Source organism: Triticum aestivum, chromosome 2A, assembly GCF_018294505.1.
Source record: "Triticum aestivum cultivar Chinese Spring chromosome 2A, IWGSC CS RefSeq v2.1, whole genome shotgun sequence".
In the NCBI taxonomy this organism is placed as follows: Eukaryota; Viridiplantae; Streptophyta; class Magnoliopsida; order Poales; family Poaceae; genus Triticum; species Triticum aestivum.
Window position 1 is genome coordinate 659,175,608 of NC_057797.1, and position 8,072 is coordinate 659,183,679.

At 52.8% G+C, this 8,072-nt stretch overlaps 1 protein-coding gene across 1 annotated transcript in view; it reads right to left on the reverse strand.

Annotated features, from left to right (window-relative positions):
• LOC123190040 (WD repeat-containing protein YMR102C) overlaps nucleotides 1–137 on the reverse strand; it is a gene marked incomplete in the record, with an annotated part of 4,187 nt that extends 4,050 nt beyond the window's left edge. Inside the window, 1 exon segment of the mRNA XM_044602594.1 lies at nucleotides 1–137.
• Between the last annotated feature and the right edge of the window lie 7,935 nt (nucleotides 138–8,072).

An 8,072-nucleotide genomic window follows, 5' to 3' on the forward strand; every position in this document is an offset into this window, starting at 1 on the left:
GGCGCGCGCTCTTGGGCGGTGGTGGTGGTCGCCGGGCGCGGGAGCGGCGGCGGCGCCGGCAGCATGGCGCAAATGGGGACGGAGGATTGGAACGGAATGGAATCGACGACGGGAAGGCGGAAAGATTGAAGGGAGAAAGGAAAGGGGGTGGGCGAATCGGCGATGGGAGCGATTTATTAGGACGTGGAGGGCGGGGGCCCCGGCCCCGGCCTGGCCTCCGTCCCCATCACCATCGCCAGATTTGGAACCAGCACTCCAAAAAGAAACGAAACGGAGGATTTTTTTAAAAAAAAAATTATTTATAGAGTTTCGTTAACCCCGGTAACCCCCCCACTGCGCCAAGACGAGAGCCAGGAATCTTCAGCATCAGCAGGAGAATAAAAGGCTGAGGCAGTAGTACTGGTACCACCATTTTTTATACTACCAGCACCGAAGAAATGTTAGTGTAGCATCGTATTCACGTACACAATTAGCAGCACCAATCGTGGTGTCCCGAATTCGCTTTTGCCCGCTGTGCTGACTTATTGGTTTTTCGGTGCTTCTCTCTCTATCTATCTATCTATCTATCTATCTATCTCAGTGCCTGTCTGGACGTTTCCGGCACAGTGCCACTGGTCAGCCGCTCATGCTAGTACTAACAGTACTGACTTTTCTTTCTATTTCTCTTTTTTCTTTTTTGCCCCTTTGCTTCTCTGTTTCATTTTGGTCGGACGTCTACCGATAATAAATAAAATAAAAAATGGGCTGTGTAATCTGTGTGCAGTACTAGTACAGGCAGCGTCGTGTGCGTGAGCCATAAATCGTCTACTGCTCGTAGGCCTGGGTCTATGGTATAGGGCCTTGCCTCTACCTCCCTCCACGCACAGCGAACGGCTGCTGCATCACCGCCGATTTGCTCGTGTAACCCATGCCTGACGCGGATCTTTTCCCTGTTGCCTTGCTCCCGTGGGATTGATGTGCTGCATCGCCTGTCAGGACCCACGAGTGGTAACTTCTTTTTCACCGCCGGAGATCTGTAGTTAAACGGCGACAGTTTCTTTCGCGTTTGCCAATTGGCGACCGCAAACGGCTGCTTGCCCAGGCCGTTCAACCATGTCCAACTACGTCCCATGTATACGTGATCGATGTTTGGAAAAGGGGTTACTATCGTGCGAGCTAACAAAGACGAGGGTCTAGCACCTACTTTCTTAAAACAGAGTACAATCGGAGTCGCTCGTATACACAAGTATACATTTAATTTTATAAATGTGCAAACGCACATCCTATCTATATGAGCATCTCCGAAAGACTGAAAAGGACTTCGTTAATTTAGAGATGATATGCCAAACCCTGCTGTTCGCGGATATATCCGCACACGCCCAAGCAACGGTGGGGCCATGTTCTTCCATAAGATTGAAGATACTAACGGCTGCTTTCATAAGACTATGGACACAGTGGCTGTTTTTTTATAATAAGGCAGTGAACAATGGCTAATAAACAAGCATGGAACAATTTTGTTCACACAAAAAGAAAAGAGTAGGGAACAATTTTTATTCACAAAAAAAGTAGGAAACGGTTTTTATTTGCAAAAAAGAGAGAGTAGGGAACAGTTTGATGCACCTAAGAGCATCTCTGAGTGTACACCTGGACATGGCTTGAGAAAACAACACCCCCAACCGGACCCCACATACCTCGTTCAAATGTCCTGGTTATCCGGCACCTCATATCCAGCCCATATGCGGAGCAGATTTGTTGCTGACCAGACACGTCCACCACATTGGACCGGCCCATCTTGACCCCACAAAATCCCTACTATGGACAAAATCCAAGACATTGGTCCCAACCCACTCCGCTTCCAACCCGCTCCGCTCCGCCCCTTCCTCTTCGGTCATCTTCGACCATCTCCAGCATGACTAGTAGCAGATCTGAGTGTGATTGGTCCACATCAACAACTGGGAACTCACCAGACCAGGAGGAGACAGTCGCCCAGCTCGCGCTCCCCCGGTCCTAGGAGGATAGTCGAGCTTAGTAGTCAGAGCCGACCCGCCATGGGTCCACAAGCCGGGCACTTTCACCGCCCACTCCGGCTGGAATCTAGCGACGGTGTCGTGCCCGACGGAAGCTCATGACGGCATGGCGGTGTGTGCTCTGTCACCACAGCAGGTGTGCGCTGGTTGGAGGTCATGGCTAGCTAACCACTAGAAGGGACACCGGTAGCCTGCCAGAGCGGCTTTTCGGCTCCCTGACATCATGTCCTTGTCTTCAGATGTCGACCTCTGAGTCTGAGGCCAATGGCAACAATGCACAAGGACATGGATGTGTCGGATGCTACTTGTGAGCTGCGTTGAAATTTCCCCGAAGAGGAGGGGACGATGCAGTACAGTACAGATAAGTATTTCCCCCAGTTAAGAATCAACTTTATCAATCCAGTAGGAGAATCACGCAACACCTCGTTAACAGTACTTGCACCCAAAATAACTAATACTTGCACCCAACACGTGTTGGGTTTCGTAGTAATTTCAAAAAAATTCCTAGGCACACGCAAGATCATGTGATGCATAGCAACGAGAGGGGAGAGTGTTGTCTACGTACCCACGCAGACCGACTGCGGAAGCGTTGACGCAACGTAGAGGAAGTAGTCGTACGTCTTCTCGATCCAACCGATCAAGCACCGAAACTACGGCACCTCCGAGTTCGAGCACACGTTCAGCTCGATGACGATCCCCGGACTCCGATCCAGCAAAGTGTCGGGGAAGAGTTCCGTCAGCACGACGGCGTGGTGACGATCTTGATGCACTACAGCAGCAGGGCTTCGCCTAAACTCCGCTACAGTATTATCGAGGAATATGGTGGCTGGGGGCACCGCACACGGCTAAGGAATAGATCACGTGGATCAACTTGTGTGTCTCTGGGGTGCCCCTGCCTCCGTATATAAAGGACTAGAGGGGGGAGGCTGGCCGGCCATAGGAGGCGCGTGTCGTGGTTCTAAGCCTGACAGTAGAGTGGGGGCTAGGTATGGAGAGGCAAGGTCCTAGCTATGGAGAGGTTGTAAACACAAGGGATGTACGAGTTCAGGCCCTTCTCGGAAGAAGTAACAGCCCTACGTCTCGGAGCCCGGAGGCGGTCGAGTGGATTATGAATATATGAGTTACAGGGTGCCGAACCCCTCTACCTGTGGAGGGGGGTGGCTTATATAGAGTGCGCCAGGACCCCAGCCAGCCCACGTAGGAGAGGGTTTAAGGTGAGTTAAGTCTGGGGCGTTACTGGTAACGCCCCACATAAAGTGTCTTTACTATCATAAAGCCTACTTAATTACAGGCCGTTGCAGTGCAGAGTGCCTCTTGACCTCCTGGTGGTCGAGTGAGTCTTCGTGGTCGAGTCCTTCAAGTCAGTCGAGTGAGTCCCTCGTTGGTCGACTGGAAGGCGACCTCTTCTAAGGCTGTCCTTGGGTAAGGTACTTAGATCAGGTTCATGACCCTACCCTAGGTACATGACCCCATCATTAGCCCCCGAATGGATTGAGGCTTCGAGTGAGGAAGGAGTTGATGTCGTTTCCGATTAACCTTTGCACTCTGGTCGTGCGTTGTTCTGGACCAAAGAATCTCTTCGTCGATGGTGAGCAACTTGTCTTCAGTTGACTCGATCCATTCTCTTCTTTCGTCGAGTGATCTTTCGGGCTTCGACGATCCCCGAGCGACGGATCGCGGGAAACCCCGCGTCTGACAGACTGATCTGCCGTTCGCGGATTCCGCGGGATGCGAAATTTGGGGACGCGCGCGAAGTGGAGCGGACCGCGGCGTTCGGATGGGACGGGACATAGACGCCTCGATCTCCGCGCCGCTTTCTTCGCCACGTATCCCGTCTGCATAACTGTTCCTGGATATGATTAGATCGACCGGGCCCACCTGTCATCCACTCGGAAGGGACCTTATAAATGCGCCCGGCGAGGATTTTTGTACTGTGCCTCAGCATTCTCTCTCTCTCTCTGCTCCCTTCGTCCCCGTCCAGCGCGCTCGCTCTCGCCCCCGCACAACTTCCCCTCGCGCATCTCGCCGGCAACCATGGCCAAGGAGAAGACGGCGGCGCTGGAACGTGCGAAGAAGGTGTCGGCGTCGGAGAAGGCAAAGGCGAGATCTACCAGCCGCGGCGGGTCTTCGTCCAGATCCCGCCTGCCGAAGGGCTGGGTCCAAGGAGACTGGATCCAGTCGACCATCACAGAGAAAGACCTCCTCGACATGGCCAACGAGGGCTTGATCCCTCATGGAGCTGCGAGGCTTCCGGGGAAGGAGTGGCAGCCCCAGCCAGAAGAGGGTGAGTGTGTGCTCTTGGCCACCCATGTTGATCGTGGATTTTCTTTGCCGCCGAGTATTTTCTTCCGTGGCTTCTTGAACTTCTTTGGAGCGCAGCTCCACCACTTTACCCCAAATTCTATCGCCTATCTTGCCGCGTTCGTGTCCATGTGTGAGGGTTTCCTGGGCTGTCGACCGCACTGGGGTTTGTTCAAGCATATATTCACGTGTCGCTCTCAGACCGTGAAGAAGGCGAGCCCAGGTGATGAAAGAACCCGAGTCGTCCAAATGTGTGGGGGTCTGGGGATCCAGGTGAGGAATAAGAGCACCTTCCCGCCCATGACCTTTCCCGAGTCAGTCAGAGGCTGGCAGTCGACTTGGTTCTACTGCCAGGACCAGTCGACGCCGGGGCAGTCGAGTGGACTCCCTCAGTTTACCATGGACCGAGTGAACAAGCCCTCCTCTCTGAAGTTGATTCCGGAGGAGAAAGCTGACGTGAAGATGTTGATGGAGCGCGTGGTGCAGTTGGTTCGGGAGGGAGTGACGGGCATGGATCTCCTGGAGGTCTTCCTTAGGCGTCGCATCCAGCCCCTTCAGTTCCGGAGCCACTGCATGTGGTTGTACTGTGGGACTGAAGACGAGACTCGAGTCCATCCAGAAGCAGTCGACGATGTCACTCTGGAAAGATGGATGGTAGCCGTTACCGGAAACAAGGATAACCCACGCGGAGCCAGAAGGATTCCTCCACTCGACCACAACAGCGATCCAAACAAGGTACGTTTGCTCTGCTCTCCACTGTGTTCTCGTCACATTCATTTCTGTTTATCCTGTCGACTGGTCGATTGATCCTTGTCTTGATATCTGCTAGGCCCTCACCGAGCTGTACTCGATGCCCAATGGGGCACAAGCTCCGACTGAGGAGGGTGAGGCGAGTGGGGGCGAGAGCCAGGAAGAGGAGGAATGGGACTCGGACGTTGCAGAGGATGATGACGACGATGATGATGATGACGGTGATGAAGATGACGTTGAGGACGAGGAAGAAGAGGAGGAGGAGGTCGTACCACCGCGCTCAGAAAGGCGGTCGAAGCTTGTCCACGACCCTTCGACTGAACGTGGCAAGGGGGTTGCGACCGTTGTTCAGTCGACCAAGCGCCCTCGGACCACCTCTCCGGTGCCGACTGAAAAGGCGCCGAAGCAGCCCAGGGCGGCCCCGTCGAAGACGATTAAGCTCCTACCGAAGATGAAGGTGTCCATCCCCACCATATCAGGGTAATCGTGCTGCTTAAGTCTTCTTATTTTGTGTGAACTTTGTCTCTGGTCGACGCTGAAGTTAGTCGACTGATCCTTTGGAGTTGCAGTGCTGCTACTTCTGAAACCTCAGCCCGGGCTGATGACCATGAGATGGAGGACGCAGCAACTTCGAAACCAGGTACTGTATTCTTAACGCCGTTCTTAGTCGACTGACTCGCGATCTCTGATCCTGATTCTTCTCCGTAGCTCCACCCAATGCTGTTATCAATCTCCCTGATGATGATGAGGATGAAGAACCACTGAAGCGCAGGAGGAGTAGGAAAGCGTCCGCCAGTAAGGTGCCCCAGGATGTGACGGCGCCTGAGATTCTGATTGCGGAGGAAGAGAACACCACTCGACACACGGTGTCCTTCGCAGATCCATTGACGAGTGCTCAGCAGCCCTCCCTCTTCACGACGCACCACGTCCCAGAGGACCAAGCTGGCGCGGCGAAGGAAGCGATACGCCAGGCGGGAATCATGATGGAGCAGTTAAAGACCATCCGGGACGCGAGCCAGGCAGCTTATGACGCCAGTTCTGCCCTTCAAAGCAATGTTCAGGTCAGTCGACCACTGTTTGTTCTGTTGGATATGCTACCAAAAACTTTTCCTTTCCGGAATTTATAGTAGTCACCCACTGGGTGTGTCGATTAAACTCCGTGTTAGCGGGGGCACGCTGAGTGCACCCGCTGGGTGTAGTCCCCAAGGCTAAGGTCGACTGCTGGCAGTCGGCCTTAGGCTTTATGATGTCAATCTTTCTGTCAGTCGACTATGTCGACTGGATTTCACAAACCGGTGGGGGCACGCTGAGTGCACCCACTGGGTGTAGTCCCCGAGACTGTGGTCGACTGCTTGCAGTTGATTACAGTCTTAAAGAAGTGAATTATATTTGACATTTAGTCGATTGGTTCTTCGCAGAACTCCTGTGATCTTGTGGCTCGCTACTCTGAGCTGGAAAACAAGCACACTCAACTCGAGCTGAGCTTGAAGCTGGTTCAGGAGAAGCTGACGAAGGCAAAGGAGGAGACCGAAGGTATGTTTGGTGAGACCCTGACGACTGCTTTTCCCCTTGCTTGTTTCAAAATCTGATCTTGCTGTAACTTGCAGGTAAGGTAAGGGAGGCCCAACAGAAGAAAGACCTCAAACTAGCTGAGAAGATCAAGCTTGCTGACGAGAAGTTAGCTTCAGTCACCAAGCTTGAACAAGACAATACCAATCTGAAAGCTGCTCTTGGGATCGCCAACAAGGAGGTCAGTCGACTAAAAACTGATAAAGCTGCCCTGACCGACCAAGTCAGTAAGTTGACTGGGAAGAAAAAATGATCTGGAGGCCTTCCTGAGTGGTCTTGCCAAGAAGCTGTTTCTTATGCTTGAAGGTAAACCTCTATGCTCGGCAAACATTTCCAATTGTGGTTTTTCCATTCGACCATCCCCTTGACTTAGTGATCATCCTTGCAGAATTTTGTCAAAACTTTGAAGAAGAAACTAGCCGGCTGGAGCCAAACCTCGACCCCGTCCATTCTCCGGTGAACGACGAAGTTGCCATGGATGTTTTCCGACTGGAGTCTCATGTTGCAGCTGTCGTGGACTATCTCGCAAGGCTGAAGGCCGCCACATCTCGCATCGACTCGACGCTCTGGCCTGAGGAGACACTTCAGAATGACCTTGAGTCGCTGATGGCCCGCTTGAACACGATCCCTGGTCGAGTGCAGGAATGGAAGAAGTCCTCGGCTCGGTGTGGTGCAGATGTTGCTCTGTGTCTGGCCCGAGTCCACTGTAAAGATGCGCGAGAAGAGAAGCTGGCGGCCCTTCGGGTGGCCAACACCAAGAAACACGACTTCAGGTCCTTTATGGAAACTTTCCTTGCGGCCGCCACTCGGATCGCCGACGGAATTGATCTTGATGAATTCATTGCACCTTCCAGCCCTCCACAGGAGGGGTAAAAAACTTCTTCTGGCTCGACGCTTTAAATTTGCCTCGGTATGCCGAGTGGAATTGTAACCGATAAACCTTAACAGGCTTAACGCCTGAGCACTTTCGGTTCCTTTAGATATCGATTCAAACTTGAATTTGGTGCTTGAATACGATTGCCTTTGGCTCGAAATGTCTTTTGCAGGTTCAAAGCAAGGCGCCTTTACTGCAATCGACTTATTCTTTAGTCCACTTAGGCGAGCACTGGGCTGCAGCTAAGCCCCCGAGTGAGAGGTTTACTCTTCACTCGGTAGGATTTTGATAACTTAGGCTAGCACTGGGCTGCAGCTAAGCCTCCGAGTGAGAGGTTTGCTCTTCACTCGGTAGGATTTTTATAACTTAGGCGAGTGCTTGGACTGCAGCTAAGCCTCCGAGTGAGAGGGTTGCTCTTCACTCGGTAGGATTTTTGTAACTTAGGCGAGCACAGGGCTGCAGCTAAGCCCCCGAGTGAAAGTCTGGCTTACCACTCGGTAGGATTTTGATAACTTAGGCGAGTGCTTGGACTGCAGCTAAGCCCCCGAGTGAGAGGTTCGCTCTTCACTCGG